At 47.1% G+C, this 19,781-nt stretch overlaps 1 long non-coding RNA gene across 1 annotated transcript; it reads right to left on the bottom strand.

Annotated features, from left to right (window-relative positions):
* Positions 1 to 11,833: 11,833 nt before the first annotated feature.
* LOC120701514 lies at positions 11,834 to 12,832 on the bottom strand. The gene is made up of 3 exons (XR_005686135.1): positions 12,358 to 12,832; positions 12,158 to 12,258; positions 11,834 to 11,932 (listed from the first exon to the last, which is right to left on the bottom strand). It is a non-coding gene; the product is annotated as an uncharacterized LOC120701514 (long non-coding RNA).
* Between the last annotated feature and the right edge of the window lie 6,949 nt (positions 12,833 to 19,781).

Below are 19,781 nucleotides of genomic sequence, written 5' to 3'. Positions count from 1 at the left end.
CGGGGACGGCGCGCGGCGTGCGCCGGCGGCGAGCAGGGCCTCCGCGGCGGCGCGGCGGCGCTCCGACGACGGCAAGGCCGGAATCGAAAGGGGAACGGCTCGGGGAGCATGAGTGAGTCGCAAAGAAGCTCACCGGGGGCTCGATTGGAGCGGAGGGAGGCCGGAAGGTGGAGCTCGACGGGAGGGCAGTGCTTCGGCGTGGCAACGATGGCGGGCGCAATGGTCGTGAGGCCGATTTGGCCGGGGAGCGGGTCGGTCGGCTCGGGGAAGGGGGCGGTGGAGCTTCGGGGCGAGGCTAGGGAGGTCGGGGCGCGGGGAATCGAGCGGGGCGCGAAGAACAGCGGCGGAGGACGGCCGGAGGACACCGGCGACGGCTTGCTCGTGCTCGGCTCGGCTGCGTGCTCCACAGGGGTGAGGAATGGGGAACGGGGAGGCGAAAACGGGCACGACTCCGTGCGGATAAGGACGGTGCAGGAGCACGACAGGCGAGGTTCGTCGGCACGACGCGTGGCGACGCCAACGTCGATGGCCGGCGGTGCACTGACTAACCGGGGATGCACCGTACCAAAGTTGAACTCGTTTGAATGATTTTGATCAAAGTTTGACTGCCCAAAACTCCAAATTTCATATTGAAACCCGAAATTTGGCCAAAATAGAAGTTGTAGAGGGATAGAAGGTCTACAACTTTTGTTTTGGGCGCAAGTTGATTCGAAGCTCGGATTAAGGAGAAAAACGTGCTCGAACTCGGCTAAAAACAAATTCACTTCACAACTTGATTAGCGCTAATGACCTTGGTTAATCCTGATTAGCGATTAAACCCATGATTAGCGCCAGCAATTAACACCGGGGTGTTACAAAAATCCCCCTCAACCTAGAGCACTAACTCGAGATACTCTAGTCCGGGCGAGAAAACCCGTAAGATAGATTCCTGACTATCAAAGAGATAACTTAGCCTAAGCTAAAGGATACAATCTCCGCGCTCGAGCTGAGCACTCAGACTCGAGAAGATAAAAGAAAGCGGAAAGTAAAGCTGACTCAGAAATTTAAAGAAGATAACTTATATTGATAACTTCGAAAGAAGGATACAAGAGCTATACCAGACTTTCGAGGACTCCGGAATCCCGAGCAACCTCAACTCGACTCTAACTCCCAAACTACTAATCCTACTCTAGAAAGTGAAGAGAGAATGAGCTCCAATGGTGTGTGTTACAAGTGATGGATGGGGGTTCTATTTATAGCTTTCCAAGGTCGGTTCTGAGCAGGTGAAGCATGTGGCGTCAGTTGTAAGCAGTTGAAGTCGGTGTGCTTGTATTCCACGCGAAGCCGGGGCACCAGAGGCCGCCATGTGGGGCCGGCAAGCCTCCCCTAGGCCGGCCGGCCTAGGAGTGTGGCCACATGGACACCGCCTTCTCCTGGACGCTTCAGATCCTCTCCTGGTGTCGGTGACAGTTGCGTAGCTTCAACGCCAGCACGTGCTAGGCTGGCCGGCCTAGGGGAGGCCGGCCGGCCTCCCTCTGGCTCTTCTTGGCCCTCCGTTGCACTGATGTTGCATTTGTACGCTTGTGATCTTCCAGGGTGCTGGATCGCTGACTTGGACCTGTTGTTTCACTGAATTGTGGGTCCTTTGATCCTTGTGAAAGCCTGTCGGTCCATTCGATGTAACCGATGTCCAATCCTCGGCTCAGAGACATTTGAGTGCATGACACTGCCCCTGGATCGAAGTCGTGGCAGGGTTTGTAGAGGTGCCAGGCCGGCTGGCCTAGGAGAGGCCGGTCGGCCTGGATTTTTGCCCAATTTTGCCCAATTTTGGTACATGTTCACCTGAAATCACTACTCATCCAAAACTTGTGAAACTTATTAGAATTAAATAAAATATGAATAGAATATAGTGTAAAGCTCAATTTATTCCTGAGAAGTTGACGGTCAGAATGTAAAATAATGGCCGTCAACAGTCAGCTAAAGATCTCCAAGGATTTCTTGGTTTGGCAGGTTATTATCGACGGTTTATCAAAGATTTTGGCACTATAGCAGCACCACTTACTCAGCTATTGCGTAAAGACAGCTTCATATGGACAGAAATAGCTACAACAGCTTTTGACAAGCTCAAACATGCCCTGTCCACAGCACCTATACTACATCTCCTAGATTTTGGAAAGCTGTTCATAGTTGACCGTGACGCCTCTGGAACATGTTGTTTTGGTGCTGTACTTCATCAGGGAGCAGGACCTATTGCTTTTTACAGCAAACTGTTCGCACAACGACACCTGAAAATTGCAGCTTATGAAAGGGAACTAATCGGCCTGGTTCAAGCAGTGCGCCATTGGCGCCCTTATCTCCGGGGTCGCCGCTTCACAGTGCGTACTGATCATTACGCATTGAAATTCATGTTGGACCAACGATTATCAACTGTGCCACAACATCAATGGGTCAGCAAACTCTTTGGTTTTGACTTCTCCGTCGAGTATCGTCTTGGCAAGCTAAACACAGTAGCTGATGCACTATCACGCAAAGAGCCACAGTAGCAACATCTAACAGCTCTGTCCGAACCATCTTTTCAACTCTATGATGATATCTGCACTGAACTTCAGCAAGATGACCAACTCAAACACATGAGAGACAACATCAGCACCACACGTGGTGAAGGCTGGCGTGTCGAGAATGGATTGATTGTGAAAGGTTCACGTGTGTTTGTGCCTTCCTCTTCTCAACATCTCGAATCCATTCTGCAGCTTGCACATACAAATGGCCATGAAGGAATTCAAAAATCCTGCACCGTCTCAGAAGGGATTTCATCATTGACAATGACAAAAAGCTGGTCAAAAACTATGTCCACACATGTTCTGTGTGTCAAAGCAATAAGACTGAAACATTACACCCCGCCGGCTTGCTACAACCAGTTGAAGTACCAACACAAGTCTGGACAGACATTTCCATAGACTTCGTGGAAAGCCTCCCCAAAGTGCACGGCAAGAGCGTCAACCTCTCATTTGTTGATCGCCATTCTAAATATGCACACTTCATCCCCCTCAGCCATCCGTACATTGCAGCTTCAGTGGCTCAGGCATTCTTCCAAGATATTGTCCGCCTTCACGGATTTCCATCATCAATTGTCAGTGACAGAGACCCAATCTTCACTTGACACATTTGACGAGATTTATTCAAACAAGTGGGCGTCAAACTCCGGATGAGCACAACCTTCCATCCTCAAATAGACGGCCAAACAGAAGCAGTCAACAAATCCATTGCTATGTATCTCAGATGTATGACTGGTGATCGACCACGTGCCTGGTTAGATTGGCTCCCATGGGCAGAATATTGTTACAACACAAGCTTTCACACTGCTCTCCGCACGACACCTTTCCAAGTTGTTTACGGCCGCAAACCCCCGCCATTGCTATCATACACGCCAGCTGCTTCACAGACGTCCACAGTTGACTCCATGCTCCGGGAGCGAGACGCCTTCATTAGTGACGTCCATGACCGGCTCCATCAGGCTCAGAACTATGCCAAGAAGCAATACGATGCTCACCATCGCCAAGTGACATTCAACGTGGGCAATTGGGTCTGGCTTCACATGCTACACCGACCAGCTCAGTCGCTGATGCCGGGACGCCGGACAAAGCTGAGTCCTCAGTTTGCTGGGCCGTCCCAGATTACAGAAAAGGTGGGTGATGTCGCTTACCGCCTGAAGCTTCCAGATACTGCTCGTATCCATGATGTCTTCCATGTTGGAGTTCTGAAGCCATTCCATGGCACACCACCAACTACGACTCCTCCATTGCCACCAATTCAGGACGGTCGTCTACTCCAAGCCCCAGATCGAGTCCTGCGATCCCACCTTTGGCGTGGACAGTGGTACATTGAAGTTCAGTGGATAGGCCTTCCTCAAGCATCAACTACATGGGAGAACGCAAATGATTTTCGTGCAGCTTACCCTAACTTTCAGCTCGAGGACGAGCTGTTTTCCGAGATGGCGAGAGATGTTATGGTCGGCAAGGTCTATAGAAGGAATCGCCAGGCCTGAGACAGGCACACACGCCCACGACATCGATGCAGTTGTAATCAGTTTTATTTTCAAACTTTGTAATCTTAGGCAGTTGCTACAATTTGTGAGACAAAACTATCGTATGGCAATGTAATCAGTTATGCCGGAGATCAGTTTGATCTTTGGGCGTCCCTAGTCCTCTCTCGCGTGAACTCCTCCTCCACTCGTGCGCTCCCAACGACGCCGGCCGTGATGGCGTCATCTTCGCGTCGCCGCCGGGATCCATCGCCCCGTCCTCCAGTCTCCCACGGCTACTCGCTTCGGAGATCAAGCTCTAACACACACTGACTTGTATAGGAAATTATAACCCAAATAGTAGAGAATTACACAGAAATATGAAGGTGTAAATATAGTAAAAGACATTAGTGATTTTGTGTCAAAATATCTAAAAAACATCTTCTACCAATATACCATCTATCACATTGATCTTGCTCAGATGCACTAGTCCAACTAGCAGCTACTGTTGTTATTAACAATCTATTGGAGATTACAACAATTCAACAACAACAACAAGAAAGCCTTCATATTGGACTGAATAGTTCTTTTTACAATGAATACCAAGGTGCAAATTTCGAGCTATGCCACTGTCTCATAATCGAAAACTAACAATTCAGAAAATAAACATAGTAGACCACAAACAACAAGACTATCAGTCCCGAAAAATGTACAGCAGCGGAGCAGAAATCAAACCTATAATGGCTGCATGTTGGATACAAACAAGAGGAAATGGTACCTGCAAAAAAAAAAAAAACAAGTGGCACTGGAGAAAATGAACACTACAACACCAATGGTGCCAAATCGCTAAAAGTAATAAAATAAAAAAGGCGGCCTGATAAAAAATGGAAATCTTGCCTCTCAGGCTTTGCTACTGTCCTACATGATCAGATTTGCGCCTGCAACATTGGCTTGACGACACAAATATACAGAATGAACATAAACACACCTCTAATCAACCACAAATGAAATAACATGCAATGAATCTGAATTTACAAAACAGTGAACAACCAGGTTCTAGTTGCAATATCTCAAAGTCTAAAATTTCAAAATGATATAAGAGAAACACCTTAGTCTCATAAATTTAATAGAGGGGCAAAACCAAAACAAGGGGACACGAGTCGAATCAACTCTCACATTGTGTATCAAAAGAACTAGCGAAACCATGAATCCGTTTCACTTCGATAATATCTAACACCACATTGAAGTTACACTATTTAGGAGATGTTACTATAGTACACAGACATATACATGGCCTACTATTGTCCTTATAAAATCCATAAGATGTCAAACAACCTTGTCAATCGGCATTCCTAAAAGCCACAAGAATCATAAATGCAAAATACATAGGAGAAATATAGAAATTACACAAACATCTCTATGTGTAAATTTAGAACAATAACCATGCAAATTTTCCCTAGGACTACAGTTTTCTCATGGGCAGGCAATACAAGAGATTAAAATGGTAGATATTTAAGAGGAATGACTGTATACTCAATAAAAAGTTTTCTCAGTTAGTAGGAGATTTATTTCTAATACTACATCGCTACCATGACTTACACACAAGATGAGGGGACCCACAGCTTGATTTCTAATCATTGTATATATCATTGACATGAACTTCTATTCATGATCATTATCAGCATACATACATATGTAATTTTCACATATGTCTGATAACACCAGTATGATACTCTAGCAACCACAAGCCAACCTAACCACTCGAGTCCAACAAGTATGTTATTAGCTTGTGCTTCCTACAACTAGTCAGCTTGGAAACACAATCTCACCAATAGTGCAACCTATTTTAACAAATACTGACAGTGAAGGTTAAATTCTTGCAACTCATAGATACTTACATGTTACCTTTTGAGCTTCCATCTCATCTGTTATGTGCCAAAAAATAACTTTGGTGAAATAGTCTTCGACAAATTCTCTCCTAGTAATCCTAAGTTTAGCATCAAAATTCAAAAGAGAGTATGCCTAATTAGACACGATTAACGATCCATTGCCACTGCAGAAAAATGATGTGATTGAAGTAAGCATCAATTATTATATTCTGTAGAGAGTAATTCTTCAAGTAAATTGGACATTGCCACTGCAGACAAGGAAAGAAAAGCTTCAGTAGATTAGTAAAAAGTTGATTTCATTTCAATAAAAGCTTATAGACCAAAGCAACCCATGTAAGCGCATGGCTTGAACCTACTAGATGCGTGGATCCTTGAAGTTGTTATCTATTCAAAGACAAACCCATCTAAGAACATTGTTGAATGATTATGTGCAATACATGATGCTGCGAGCTGCACTATAACTATCTAGCTCGCATGCTAAACCAGTGTTGAATTATCCCTCACTCTACCTTCCTCCTCACGTACCTACTGTAATCAGGCAACTTAACACAAAAATTGACGAAATCGAAACCCCAATAGACCACAAATTAGGCGCAAACGAGAAGTCGAATTCGAACCACATATCAACGCTATTAACCAACGGATCAGAAAAAAAACATATCAACATCTCAAAACCCTAGGCTGCCCAAATCATAACCTATGGAGAATCTCAAAGGGACAGAATGGTGAGTGGAGGCAGAATGGCACCGTAGGGACTACAAAGAATCGGAAAGGAGACGACAACTTGGAGAAGACATCAGAAACATCCTGACGGGTCCGGAAATGTACCCGACACATGCTGCAGACCCGATAACAAACAATAGCATTAGCTTTCATTAGATCCGTCTGATCATGATCCAAAATGGACAACGTCGTCGATTGAAAGATGACACAAAAATCAGTCGACTGACAGCGAGTAAATCACAAAAAGAAAATATTGGAATTAAAAATTTTAAACTATATAAATCTAATGTGCGAAGCAAATACTAATTATCACTATCGTTTATAGTCCGCCAAAAATTCATGACCGTTAGACTATTGAATCATGATTAGCTGAACGCTTGCGTTCGTAGCAAGTGGAGACACCGGCGCATGTGCGCGCCAACACGTGGTCATCTAGCTGGTGAACGGTCAAAGATCGTGGCATGCGGCACCGTTACTCGCAATAGGGGCACTCGTCCATCCGAGGCTTGCCTTGTATTGGTCCCCTGTCTGGCGTGGGCCGTAGTAGCTCGCCCCTCGCGCCAATGCCTAGGGCCGGGCCTGACGACTTGCTTCGCTCCTTGTGGCAGCTCACCTCACATGACCGTTTGTGAAAAAAAGGTTACGGAGAAAGACTAAATTTATAACATTTTTTGTTTGATTACAGGAACTTTTATTCATTTCAACGGGTTTTACATCACATTGATCCAGCTCAATCTATAACATGGACGAAACTGGGGAGTAGTTGGCCTTTGTCGTTCTTGATGTGCACGACATCGCGTAGCAAGGTACGCCGGATCCTTTCTTCGTCTTGGTCCTGAAAAAATTATGAACATGTAGTGGGTGCGTTTCAAAAGAGAATGTGAAAATATGAAAGAGCGGCGATAAATACTTACATTTTGTAGACTGGCTTCATGCATTATTATACCATCGAATGTTTTGCAAAATTGTATTGCTAGTATACCAGAAGTGATGCTGCAAAAAAAAGGAAGGTTTTTTTTTTATAATGTAACGCCTTCTTTAATATAACAACATGCCAGGACGTGATGCAAACAGTTAGTTACCTTGTTTTGGTGCTTTTCGGTCTTCTGTCACAGACATTTGCGTTGATGAAAACCTTATTAGTGTCTTCCCAATCAACGTGCCAGCTGTGGAAAAATGCTTGGGCGCACTGACGAAACACACGGTGCATCGTGCTAACTACTTTTCTAATTTGTTGCCATTCGTCTGTTGATGGACGAGTAATCACCGACGGCGAAGCATATGTTGTGATGTGCCTCCTTTTCATATCCCGGGCTACACTTGCCCAACTTCTATCTACGTTGACCATTGCAAAAAACTAGACCGGGTGGCATAATAAGTACCTTTTGTGCAGGTGTGTGAGTTGATATAGACATTATATTGTCACTCACCATTTGACACCTGGATAGGTCGTATGCAAAGTGGTCGCCTAGGAACTGGCTCCTCATCGATTTAGCTTGTATGAAATTTTCGCGGAGGGCTGGTGTGTCTGGAAGCGGACGGGCTTCAGCGATGGCTTCTGATTTGTTGCCGCTGATGATGGATGATATGGTGTCAACTAGAATCCTGGTGTCCCTGTCTATTGCAAGTCTGGCAGACGTGAGGTGCTTCAGACACCTTGCCCTGTGTTCTCTTACAGCAACTAGTGTTAAAATCTCCATTTCGTGCTCCATCTGCTTATCGACAAAAAAAAAACGTGAGTATATATCAGTCGTCATCCGTTCGCGAAAAAGTAAAAAATGTAAAATTGCTCGAGACACCTGCGCGCTCCGTCCCTTCGGTATACGAACTGGTCCGCCGGCAATATCTAGAGATAACTTCTGTCGCATGAATCTATGTGGGGGAAATAGAATCTTACGACACATCGAAACTTAGTTGCGGCTGGCTCGGTACCTTCCCAGCGCCGAACACGCGGACCGGTGGGGATCCTTTGAGACTGTTGCTGTCGGCTAGAATAAGTCTAGATACAACAGATGGTCATAAAAACTTGATTCTTGGCAAACCAATAGGACGAGTCGGCCCTCCCCCCTCCCCCCTCCCCCCCTCCCTGGCCGCCACCCACCCTCCCCGTGGCGTGTGGCCTGGGAGCGGCGGACCCCCGCCTCCCTCCCCCCTCCCACGGTACGGTGCGGCGGCACGCCGGCCCACGGCGGGCGCGCGCAGTGGGCCCCCGCCTCCCTCCCCCTCCCACGGTGCGGTGATGCGCCAGCCCCTGGCGTGTGAGCGCGGCGGCCCCCTGCCTCCCTCCCCCCTCCCACCGCGCGGCGCCCCGGCTCCCAGATCCCGGCGAAGGCGGCACTTCCCTCCACGGCAGCGGCACGGCGGCCCCCGGCTCCCGGATCTCGGCTGCAGCGGTGCTCGCCTCCGCGGTGGCGGCACACTCTCCCTCATGGTGGCTGCGGCCCAGCAAGGAGGCTCCAGATCCCGCAGCGGCGGCGGGCCCTAGATCCAGCGGCGGCGGGCCCTAGATCCAGCGGCGTGGCAATTCCCTCCCCGGGCAGCGTGCGGCTGTCCGGCCGCCCTCACTCGGCGGCGTGGCGGCCCCCACCCCGGCAGCGCGCAACCATCCGGTGACCGGTGGAGCCCACGGCCGACCGCAACCCTCCTGACTGCAGCCCGGCGGCGGCTTGGGCGTGCGTGAAGGAGGTGGAGGAGGCTGCGCGGCGCGCATGGTGCGGCGTGGAAGCTGCGACAGTGTCAAGCAGCGGAGGCGTCGTGCATCTGGGCGAGGCGGCGAACCCAAGCAGCGGAGGCTCCAACGGCGGCGAGGAGCGTGGCGCGGCGGCATCGAGCGGCGTCGCGCGGAGGCGGCTCACAGGGTGCGGCACAGAAGTTACTGCGATGTCGAGCCGCACGGGTGCTCCGCTGCAGGTCAACGAATGGGGCTCAGCGGTGCGGGGCGGCCCCCATTTCCTAGGGGATGGCAGCGGCCCCCCATGGTCATCCAGCTCATGGAGATCTTAGATCTGCTCCTCTATGACATATGTTCATAGTTTCCTTTTGTACAATATGAACATCTATGACCTCTTATGACCTGTATAGATGCATTCTCTGACCTGTATGACATGTATACTATGTCTTCTATGGTTAAGTTTTTAATTTGTAGCAGAAGTTAGATGGTGTTCGTGCCACACTTTTATGACATGTATTACTGCCGTCTTTGACACTACATAGAGCATAAAATGATCTTATAAATATGTCCTCTATGACCTATATTGCTGTCTTCTATGACATACTATTGTGATTTCTATGAGCTAACTAGATCCAAAATTCTAATTTCTTCCACCCCTAGGTGTTATGACCGGTTCCACGTGTTATGACCTGTATTAATGGCTTTCTATGAAATTTATCTCTGCCTTCTATGATATACAAAATGATATATATTGCTGCCTTCTATGATACTGTTTCTGTGACACCACCCATCCTGGTCCAACCAGACCATTTCCCACCCCCACGCCCCCCGACCCAGCCCACGTATATAAGTAAGCCCCCATCCCCAAAAACCCTAATCTGCTACCCCTGCCCCTCTCCCCACCACACCCTAGCCGCCACACCTACCCCGCCCGCTCGCACACCCCGACCTTGGTGGAGCTATCCCTCTACGGCGACCCGCCCCCGTCGGGGCTCCCCGGATGGCGCTCGTCACTCGGCAAGCCGACAGCCCTCGAGCGCGGCGGCGTTGCTCCCCAGCGGACACACGGCATCGAGCCCCCGGTGGCGGCTCCCCCGGCCGGGCGCGGCGAGCTCGGCAGCGGCTCCCTCGGTCTGGGTGCGGCGGCAGCGCTCCTACCGGTCAGTGGTGCTTTGTTCCGCTCCTGCCGTGACCGGATCCAGCGGCGACGTCCACGGATCGGGAGGCGGCGGGCTCCCTAGATCAGCGACGCGCGGGCCAGCAGGGGGCGCAGACGACGCATGTGCCCCCCGGTGGGTAGGCGGCGGTGCGGACTGCCTCTCGCTCCCCCAGCGGCACTCCCAGCCGACTCCTGGCGGTGACCCCCTGCGGCCCAGCCCACGGGGAGGAGGTGCATGGAGGGCGGCGACCTGTTCCCCGATGGATCCTTGGCAGACCCCCCTGCGGCCGGCAGAGCTCCCTGAGCCCCTCACTATGGTCCCCGGTGGCGCTCCCGGCCCTCCCTGCGGCCATGACGGGATGTCTTATATGCAAATGTCTATGCCTGTATATGTCTCTTTCTATGACATGTCTTATATGACCAGTATCTTGCCATCGCTGCCGTGCTATTAATGTTATTATGATCTGTATCATTTTCTTCTATGATATGTCTTGTATATGTATCGCCACCTCCTATGACATGTATATATAGAGTATAAACTGCCTTCTAGAACCTTCTATAATCCGTCTTTTTTATGACCTGCATCGCTGCCTTCTATGACCTCTGTACATATGTTTCTATGAATACACGCATTTATTTCTATGTCATATTACTGGAACAGATGCTTTGACTATAAATATGGATTTCTATGATGCATAGGTTTGTGCGACGCGACGTGGAAGTCGGGGATAGGGGGAATGCCCATGTCTGAACTTTTTTTATGACTAATATCACTGACTTCTATGACCTTCTATGACATGCTAGATATTTGGCTTTATAGTTCAAATTTCAAATTGTAGAGAGAATTTTGTGCTGTGCACATATGGTTCTATGACTGAATGCATATGTTTCTATGACATATAGGATAGTTGTATCTATGACTACAACTATGAGTATCTATGATGCCTAAATTTTAAAAAAAATTAAAAAAAATTCAAAGCGAATCTCATATGATGCAAAAAAACACCATTAATCTAGCAGTGAAAACCATTTTCAAATTGGATATTCAAGTGAAAAGTTGTCGCAGAAAAATCAACATAAAATGGCAGGGCATGCATGCAGCCCGTGGTGCTAGTGCTGGGCGCGCACAGGGGGTCCACCTTGGGGCAAAAAGCAGCAGCAGCCCACTCATGCAGCAGCACGGCGGGGGGCGCACGGCTGCTGGTGCATGCAGCGCGCAGGGGCCTGGGCACGAACGCTGCAGATAGGGTGCGGGGGGCTGGACCGCCCGGGGGGGGGGCGGTTGCCCAGGGCTCCCTTTAGGGATGATATATATATATATATAGAGTAGCTCTATTAGATACTCTGGGTATGGAATAGTCTATTCCATACCCGAGTGTCCCAGCGCGCTAGGTATGGAATCGTGCTAGGCGACGTTCGGCTCCCTACCTCCAAAAACCAACCTCCGGCTCGACATGTTTGACTGGTTACTGAGTCTCCCTTGCTAGCTTCTACGATCAACAATAATGATTGTTTATTAGTAACAAAAAGTTATGTTTACTGATATTACTATTATTTTCCTTGGTATACTAACCCTCAAATGAAAAACATGTGAATCGTAAATTCCATCTAGTAGCATTGCTTATTAGTAGACTTGAATATAATTTCAGTGATGTGTATACACGGAGATGGGTACCATAAGATGCTACTAGCGAGCGGGCAAATAATGTTCTTACTTAATCTAGCATGCTGCTGACTGCTTTCAGAGACGCAAACGTTTATCCTCGTGGCTCCGCGGAAGCGAGGGATCGTCGTACTCCAGCGAGGGACTCGATGCCTGTTTTTACAATCGATTCAGACCAAGAAACAAGGAGAAGAGGACGTGTGCTTGCATCAGGCTTCATCCAGACAGGGCAACAGATGGATTTTACCATACCTCTTGTCAAGCTAAAGACGGGACGCAGGTTCCGGCCACGGGGCGCTCGGATGGCAGAACCGTCGACGCGTGGTACTTGATGAACGACGGCAGCCAGCGTCGTGCTCTCCGCCTGGCGCTGGCGGGCAAGGGCCGGGAGAGGTCAGGATTGCTTGGTCTCCACCACGTCTGGCTGATTGCCTGGATTGCATGGGCGCCGGCGCTCGCGTGAAGTGCCGGGGAGGGAGCTTCTGGCAGCGACGCCGGTGATTGCCAGATCCTGTCCGGCCTCTGCGAACACCAGCGAGCGGTTCCGAGCTTTGATCTTGGGGAAGGAAAACCGCAACGTGGGGAGGAAAAACTAACAAGCGGATCCGTGGAAAACCGGACGGGAACCCGCGTGCCTCGGCTCCACGGGACGGTGGGGTGGGTTGCTTCGGGTACAGAATAAGGTATTCTATACCCTGGGTATCGAATAGCGGTGTCATATATATATATATATTCTCTAAATTATACAACTATGACAATGATTTTTAAAGGGCAAGTAAAAATATATTTTTTACCCGCCTCTAGTTCTCTCAGCTACAAATGTTATTTGCAGAGACAAGTAATGTGTCTGCTCTAAAAACCCATTTTCAAGACGGGTCACCCCTCACTGGTCCTTGAAAACCGATGTCTTTTTTTTATGGGAAAACCGATGTCTTTTTTTTATGGGAAAACTGATGTCTTGGGATGGATATACAAATCGATTTTCAAGGGCGGGTGGGGTGACCCGCCCATGAGGAGCATATCCCGCCCCTAGAAATTAATATGTTCCCAGCCTGTTTTGAGTTTGAAATTTTCAATTATGTTTCTTGCTATTTTTAAAAATTTGGATTCCTGTCAATTTTGATATATGAAGCTACGAATATGAAGCTACGAATCTCATCGTGATCGACACATGGAATATATTTGATAAATATAAATATTTACGCATAACAAATAAATCATATGCAAACAAAACATCACTATAGAGCAACATTACAGTATTTCATTAAAGTGCACATTGAATACATGTTTTTCCCCTATTCCTTACGAACGCTACTAGAGGTAGCACAATGCTATTCTCCCACTCACCAAGGTCAATGTATTTAGGATCCATTGCCAATTCTTGTGCATCATAAAAATATTTGGCCCTTGCGTTGACCACTTAATGCATAATGAAACGTTACAAATCATCGTCTACATTAGAAGTTGTTTATTATGAAGTTGGTCCTGGTACTTTTTCAGATGAATCTGCAATTATTGAATCCATGGAAAAATTAATAAGTGTTAGAGTAAAAAACAATATGGACATATGCATCATCCCTAATAAAGAGTAGCCCCTTACGGGAGTAGTATATCTCTCTTGCACTCTCGTACATGCATCACCCACATTACACGGAATTTAAAGGGTACATATAGCATGAGAAGTTTGTACGCATATTTATTTCATTTGTAATATCGGCGTGATGAGTTCCTCCTCTTGCAGCGTAGGACTAGTAAGCCCTTTTTTAATAAGTTAGTTATATATACTTTTGCGGACAACTTAGCATGATGTACACATGGAAGATAAGAAATTCACCGAGGACCAATGGTGGTCAACTTTGAATGATGAGAGATTGACAACATCGTGTGGATCTGATGTATCTCTTGGCTCGTGATGCGTAGGTGTAGGACGTGACATGGCGGTCGATGGCGCGCGGTGAAGGTCAGATGAAAGATTCATGCTGAAGGACCGTGGTGAATGATGGAAGCGAGTAGACTCGAAGAAGCGAATGGTTCATGCCGAGGGACCAAGATGGTGGAGGGTAAATGTGAGTAGGCCTGGACCGAGGGACTTGAAGAGGCCGGCGGAGTCATGAGCGGTCCACATGGTGCACGGAAGAGCAAGAGTACATGGTGTCATGGTGATGAAGATGGCATCGGCCAAGTTGGCGAGGACGATGGCGAGTCAAGTAGGAGGCCCGTGCGGCGGGCGCGCGCAAACGACTCGAAGGCGTCAAGGCTCGGCGGGAGGTTGGACATGCGCCAACATCAGCAGTTTGACCGGTTTGACCTCAAAACCGGGGAGTCAGTCACGTCGTGCGGCGGCGTGCGAGAGGGTTTGACCAATTTGACCTTAAAACCGGGGGCGACGGGATTGACCGGTTTGGGCGTCAAAACCGGGTACGGACTTGGCACGGTCATAGTTCGGACGGAGGACACGTGGCGCCATCGCGAAGCTTGCATTGAGGCGAAGTGAAGTCGTGAAGGCGGCGTGTCCGTTCGATATTTATGGCCGAAATTTCACTTCGATTCATTAAGATTTGAACGAGTATTTTTGAGTTAAAGTTTCGGTTTTTGGTTTGCTCCTCTCGTTTTTGTTTCTGTTCGTCAGGTGCAGTCCGAGCTCGGCGAAGGGAGACAGAGCAGCGCGGCGTTCCCTTCCAGGCGCACACGCGCGCGTGCGCGCGGCCAGCTGCTCGCGCGGAGCGCAGTCGCTGCGAGCAGCGCGCGTGGTCGCCGGCGGCGGCTGCTACGGCGCTAGCTGTGCGCACGCACCTCAGGTGCTCCAGCAGGCCGATTCCGCCCAGACGCTCGGTCCGGCCCAGGTGGGGCAACGCCCGTGCGGCCCGTGCGGCCAAGCAGGCCTCTGGTGCACGCACGCTGCAGCAGGCCAGCAACCTAGTCCAGCACGCGGCCCAAGGCTCAGCAACGCATGCGCGGCCCATGGCGAAACAACGCAGCAGCCCAAGCAGCAAGCACGAGGAGCAGAACAACAACAGCTAGGGTAATTTGCTTTGCATACTTCTTTTTGCACCTGTAATTGAATTCCTTGCTTTCATGGTTAAACTAGTTGATTAGCTTTCGTTCTTGCTATTAACTTTGAAGTAATTTACATGCTTAGTCAAATATTTGTTGTCACTAATCTTTACTAGATTTAAGCATGCTTATTTGATCGAGGTTGGTTAGTGCTAGTCTTTTTTTGTGAGACTTGTGATCGGTTTCTTGGATAAGTTTTGCTTCCGCTTGATTTTGAGAAGTGATAATCTTTGTTATATCATCGCCTGCTTACTGAAGTGAAGCTTTTTGTTGATAACTTTGCTCAAGTCGATTGCTTTGATTTTCCATCTACCTTGTGTCAAGCCTTTGGCGTTTTGACTAACCGTTGCTTCCGCTGTATCGTGTCTTGCTCGAGTAGTTTGCTTTTTGCCTGCTTCCTCTTTGCGTTGAGCTTTTCCTAACCGTTCCTAGAGTGAACTTGTCATGTGTTGACTTGTGTCACCTTGGCGGCTAGAAGAGAGGTGCGTGGGTTGAATTCGGGACATAGGCCTTGTTCTCTTGAAAGAATTTTAAAAGCTTCCATTTACCCCCATCTGGTCGTCTGTTCGGTCCTTCATTCACTCACAATTCTAGGATGGCTATGAATTCTTTGTATATACTCTATGCCAATCTAAGGAGTCCAATACAAGGACTCTTCCACACTTCGACTGTAGTATAAAAGTAATACAAGGATTCCTGCAAAAATATTATATACAATAATTTTTAGGCATGGATTAGAGCAAGTGTTTGTTATATCAAATGATTGAAATTAGACTTACTGGATGATTGTATGGCACAAATATGGAATTCATGTCTTTCCACTGTCGCATCATAAGCAATATTTAGGCCGCAACTCTCTTTATGGTCTCTTTATGAAATAATTTTGTTTTTTGTTTTTCCTTGCGCGTTTTAAACTACTTTAGCATGTCATCCCCATCCTTCATCCAACTTGGCCCGGCGTGCAAGGACTCGTAAATCGCTAATGGGTCAAGGTACCAGATCTTTTTCTTTAAAATAATGACATCTCTTGTTTGTAGCCAGTAGAATATAATGTATGACAATTAAATATTTATGCATATATAGTTCTTTAAACCATTATATACAAAATATTAGTATCGATGGGGTACATATATGCACCAGAGTCTAGCTATTTTAATACCATGTTCCTTTGAGGCATAACATGTGTTGGATGTCTTGAAAATTGAACATGATATCATTGATTTCATTCCCTTTATGTCCAAATGCATCCGGATCATGTGGAGCATATATGGTTCTGAGCCCAAGTCTGCATGCCCTCTTATACTAATTATGCATCCTTTGCATGTAACTTGAAACCCCCTCGATTGCCCAGTTTGGTAGAAAGTCTTTACCTTACTCAAACTCTATAGGACAATCATCTAAGTCTTGAATTTGATCAACCCCAACATCTAGTTTGTGTTCCGTGTCATGCGGGGCAAGGAAAAGCCACTGGAATTTGCATTATCCTTGATTTAGCCTATTCAACAGATTTCTTGTTTGTAGCGTGCCATCTATCTAAAATTTCTAACCCTTCTTTTTGATCCTGGTAAGCTCGTAATACTCGAGGCAGTTGTTATTGTTGTGGTGCTAGCAGAGCCGGGGTCGGTGGCGGAGCTGGTGTAGTATGCTCTCAGGGCTACCGAAGCCGGTGGTGGTGATAGTGGGGCCTGTGGTGTTAGCTCTTGTGGTGGTGGTGATGTTCGAGCCGACGGTGATAGCGGGGCCTATGGTGATGGCTCTCGTGGCGGTGGTGATGTTCCAGCCAGCTATGGTAGTGGGAGCTGTGCTGATGGCTCTTTGTGGTGGTGGTGATAGCGGGGACAACATGTGTGTTCTGTATATGTGTAGATATTGAAAAAATTCAATTTAACATGTACTAACAAATTTGTTTTTCAAAACCCAACCTATTATTGTAGGACTAAATGTTGAACAAAAATCATCATGCATTTGTGTAAATATACAAAAAATTTCTTCCCCTCTCTCCTACGTGAATCTAGAAAATTATTTACTTGGGTACGAGGCTAAAACTATATTGAGCCCAAATGATCATGTTCTCCTACTAAAACAGTACAACTTCATTTGAAAGTTTGAGACAAATGGATCCCTAAGTGGATATGAATATATACTTCTATATATGCGTAGATATTGAAAAAGTCAATTTAACATGTACTAACTAAAAAAATCAAACACCCAACCTATTATTATACCACTAAATCTTGGAAACAAACTATCATGCATTTGTGTAAATATAGAAAATATAAATTCTTCCTTTTTCTCTCCTCCATGGAACTAGAAAATTATTTACTTGGAAATGAGGCTAAAACTTAAAGATTGAGCCCAAATAATTTTATCATTACGTTCTACTACTAAAATAACACAACTCCATCCAAAAGTTTGATGCAAATAGAGCCCCAAATGACATTTCCACACCATGGAGATCCAGATCTAGCTAGAGGCTGTTATGAAGAAATTAGAATTAGTGATCAATTTCTGTAATAGTTAATTAGACGGTTACCTTTCATGAAAAAGCCATCACGAAAAGTACAATTCATAAAAGGGCCAACTCACGAAGGGGCCATCCCGGGCATGTCCCTTCGACCTCCCTTGGTCTTGTATATAAATTGTAAATTCCATCAATGGAAGCAATCATTCATTCCCTCAAATCTACTCTTAACACGTTATCAGCACGCTCTCCCATGAGCGAGAGAAGAGTCCATAGGCAAGTTGGCAAACTCGTCTGCAAGAAAAAACAATTGGCATGCTAATCGGCAAAAGGAATATGGCCAGAACAGAAGCATGGCCGGAACTGAAGTCTCGCCGGAACTCGCCGAGTTCCTGCAAGAGAAGGCAACGAGACCAAGGCAAACAAGAACTCGACGAGAAACAAGGCCATGAGCCCATGAGGCCTAATCTTCGACAAGTAAGAATGGACTATGTTCATCTTTGTTTTCTTTGCATCTCAGAGGAGGAACGTACCATCGTTCCTCAACGCCGACGGCGCATCCGCGCCCCCACAGCCGGCGGCGGCCGACGACCGAAAACCGGCCAAGCGCGGGGCATGGCGCACGCGCAGAGGCAAGGCGGCGGCACACCCGCCGCAAGGGGCAAACGCCGGGGCCCGCGCACAACGAAGGCGGCGCTGCAGCGCGGGCCATGGCGCACGGTGTGCGGCGGACGGAGCAAGCCGCCGCCGTCGGCGGCGGCGCCTTAGCGAACAGGAAGGGTGAGGCGCCCCATCGGGCAACAGACGGGCAGCGGTGGTGCCAGCGGCCGGCCCTTGGCCGGCGCACGGGGGCACGGCGTGCACACCGCAGAGGCAAGGCGACGGCACACCCAAGGGGTAGGACGGCGGCGCTTTAGGGAGGCGGCGGTTTGGGTTATGCCTAACCGTCCCTTTGCCCTTTTTCTTTTTTGCGGGCTGGCCACTTTGGGCTGGTCTGGGCCTTGAAGGCCAAGCCGCCCACACGCACGCCAAGCCTAAGTCCCCTATCTCCCATGCAACATTGCAATAAGGCTCTTAGAACTTTATCTATTTCCATTTTAGATTATTCAATTCTGCATATTTATATTTGAGGTCCTATATTATTCTATTTTAGCCCCTAGCCTAGATACAACACTGCAATATATTGCATTTATAATTGCCGATATAAATGCTTGTTTTAGACCTTGTGTTTAAATAAATTATGATGCAAATTATTTATCTAGAGTAAATTGATAGTTTTGAGACCTATGAGTCTGTAGAAATTGCATCATAATACATTATATTGCGGAGATTTTACTATTTACTATTTATATATGTTTTTCTATGTCTATGTTTTTCTGTTTTAGTCATGGACTCTGACAGAATTTGTATAGTAGAATCTTTACTCCTATACATTGTTTGCTTTTAAGACCAGAAAATTGTATATGTAAACATAAATAGTTTATCGTTTTTGTTGGTTGGCAATTATTTTAATTGCAATAAAATCGGATGCTCTTAATTAAGTGATGCTTAATTAATGACGGTTGTATTTAGGCTCATATTGGCCTAGTTTAGAAAGGCAAAATGGCAGCCAAACCATTTTTGCTAGCAAGGCTAACATAAAAAGTGCATTTTTGCTTTAATCCCTACAAAATTTGCACAAATTAAGAATTTTTTAATTATTGAGGGGTTATGCAAAATTATTATATCTATATCTTGGATACATTTTGGATTCTAACACAAGTAATGGAGTCCTAGGCATTGGTTGCGTTTAATTCATATTGAATTTTCAGCCCAGAGACCGTGCCTATGGCAGCGATTATTCGCCCATTGCTGAAAGGTCTACATCACATTTATTTTAAACTTGATGATTACCTCCGTTGTGTTCTCCCAAATAAGTGTTTTGGAAATATACAAATGGTACACTTTACAGTGACTACCATCATTCATTATTAAAGGTTACACACATGTTGTAGAGTCTTAGGTATTGGCTACAGTATATTCATGTGAATATATCAGCCCAGAGACCGTACCTATTGCAGCAATTTATTTGCCTACTACTGAGAGATCTACTCTATGTTTCGAACATAGAGATTATCTACTTTATGTGTGCCATATTAATAATCATTGTCTATGAGGTATA

The sequence above is a fragment of the Panicum virgatum genome, chromosome 3K (genome assembly GCF_016808335.1).
Source record: "Panicum virgatum strain AP13 chromosome 3K, P.virgatum_v5, whole genome shotgun sequence".
Taxonomy (NCBI): Eukaryota; Viridiplantae; Streptophyta; class Magnoliopsida; order Poales; family Poaceae; genus Panicum; species Panicum virgatum.
The sequence above is the reverse complement of the archived record's forward strand: the minus strand, read 5'-3'. Positions and strand labels throughout refer to the sequence as shown.